Source organism: Hermetia illucens, chromosome 1 (genome assembly GCF_905115235.1).
Source record: "Hermetia illucens chromosome 1, iHerIll2.2.curated.20191125, whole genome shotgun sequence".
NCBI classification, from domain to species: Eukaryota; Metazoa; Arthropoda; class Insecta; order Diptera; family Stratiomyidae; genus Hermetia; species Hermetia illucens.
This window is the reverse complement of record NC_051849.1, coordinates 199,408,888-199,411,615: the sequence shown is the minus strand read 5'-3', so window position 1 is coordinate 199,411,615 and position 2,728 is coordinate 199,408,888.

Here is a 2,728-nt window from a genome sequence, read left to right as displayed (position 1 = left end):
CGAACATTGGTGGGCCAAGACAAAGCCGACGTCTTCTGCTCTCTAGGGTAGTCAGCTCCGTGCTACTCTACGCAGCTCCAGTCTGGGCAACTGTTCTGAATAACAAAGTGATCTGCCGAAAATTGGGAATGGCGTATCGGCTAAGTGCACTCCGGGTATGCAGTGTATATGTACTAGCAGGGATGCTCCCTAAAGACATCTTGGCGAATGAAGGCCGGGGACTCTACGACAAAACGTATGCAGCTGGAGAGTGTAGCGCATTTCGACGGCAACTGGCACGGTGGTAATCTATCGAAGGGTGGCAAAAAAGATGGGACACCCGGAACACCCGAAAACATTGGAGTTGTTGTACTTTCCTTTTTGACTGAGTGTGCCGTAGGAAAGCATGATTTCCACAGACGTTTCCGCGGGGGGTATGAATGTGGTAAGGCCTCCAAAGTTCGCGCATTGGCCCCTACTTGACTACTCATAATCGTTGGTGAATTCGAAGTCTGTAGTCTTTTACCACTTGAAAAGTCAATATCATCAGATTCCGTGTTCATGTTTGGACACCCTTAGCGTAATAGGGAACAACTGCAGGCGACTCCACCCCGACAAAATAGGGCACCATAATTAAAATAACGAAATTCGTCTTGGGAATCAAAACATCAGATAAGGGGGGGTTGGTCCTGGGCACCAGTTGAAGTAAAGTACCCTCTTAAGTTTCATACCAGATATTCTGCGCAATTAACTCGATAATCTCCCAATTTCCTTCTTCCTAATATCCCCGAAAAGATATCGCCCCCTAAGTTATTTACAATTGTCTTCTCACTTATTCCACCACCATTTTCATCTTGAAATTGATGAGCCGTAAACGGAAAATGACGAATTACTCGTTATGAACTATTGAATTCATTCCATCCAATCTATTCATTTTGAATTGAACCCAGTCCGCAGTTAAACCGATCGTAATCCATTCCTCCATTTCACCACTTACCGCTAATTGAAACGTTCATTCTGGGTAATCATAGCCCGTCTCGCAGACCAGTCGGCGTACTTTTACTGGCCTAGTTACGGCGGTGCAAACACATCCTTGAGAAAGCCTTAGAATCTCATCCAATTTCGCAAGGAGAGTATGAATACAATTGCCGACATTTCGCTTTTGCTGGTCGCCAATGATAAATTGCTATTATCTGGCTTCGGAACAGAGCATCCATTTTTACGGGCAATCAATGCTAAGGACGTTAAGATTAATGTTTAGAACGGCGAGAGTGAAAGCAGCAAGCGTACAAAAGATTGAATTGTAAGAATAGTAAATGATAGAAGTACCATGCTCGGCGTTTCGATAGCGGCATCTTTTGTTCGCTGGTACAGCTGTAATTCGAAGTCTTAACAATGCTCTTTTCAGTGCGGAATGAACCTGCAGAACTGCTATGGGATACAACTTTCCGGAGAAGGAAGCAAGTAGATAACTTAGACGTAAGGGTAGGAAAGACTTGCATGTGACGTACAAAACTCTGATTGCAATCTTGCCCTTTGGGAATTTTCTCGGTTTCCAAGAAGTAACCAGGAGAACTTATATTCTTCTTTTTACGCAAACCGTAACTATCTTGTGCATCTTTGTGCGGCTTCACATTCACAACTTTCAAGGCGGATTCCATGACGACTATCTATCTATCTATCATTCTGAAGGAGTCTGTATGCTCTAGTTCAAACGAATGGTTCTTGGTCAATATCACCCTTAGAACTTGTTCACTGCCCTCTAGTCCAAAATTGTGGTAATAAAGATACTCGTACGTGCTGCACACATCTTCCCCAAACAAATCGCTAAATCAAACTAATCTTAGGCATTTTCCTCATCCGTGACGAATTTTGTGTTTTCCTCCGTTCGATCCGAGGAAAATCCGCCCTGTGAAAGCAAACATCCAGTTCAATTAAGTAAATTTTATTTATTGAGCCTCTATTGGGTCGACAATTGCCCACTGTTTGAACAGTCACCGGCACCAGTTTTATGTCCTCAGCAAATCTTTCATACCAGCTTTAGGGACGTATGAATTACAACAGTTATAGCATGAAAATCATTACAACCACCCCCAACTTATCGTCAAAAAGGAATTTGCTTTGCTGAGTCACAAAACAATAAGAACTTTCCTTCTGCACTCCCATATTAGAGCTGCTCCACTAAAGCCTACTTCAAACAATTTCTTTGCGATTCAGGGGCTGCAGCTATGCTCCCGAAAACTTACCCCCAAAACATGGGCGAGGAAAAATAAAATCCGTGGAAATACCAATAAATTAGTGGATTGATACAGTGAAGTAGGGGTTTTTATTTTAGCCTTGTGCTTTGTTTTGCCTGCCTTTTAGGGACTCGTGTCGTTCTCATGGTTGCCGATGTTTTTCTGGGTTTTCCTATCGTTTTTATTTGTGAGACTATTATTGGCTTACGGAAATTCGTTAACGTAATATCTTTTGTAGCACATTGCAAAGAAATTGAGTGGAAATATTGCAATAATATTGTTAGCAGGTAAGTGTTGTTTTTGGCAGGGGATTGAATATTGTCATTGATTTAATGGTGAGTTGCTCAGGGGGAGAGCGAATACAGTTCTAAAAATAATAATATGGAAAATATTTATTTTTCATTTAAAGCAACTGTTGTCGAAATTTTCAAAATATCTATCGAACTTTTTGGAAGCCGCCAAAGATTATGAAGGAAGATGAAGACTTTCTCAGTGACCAATTTATCAATTTG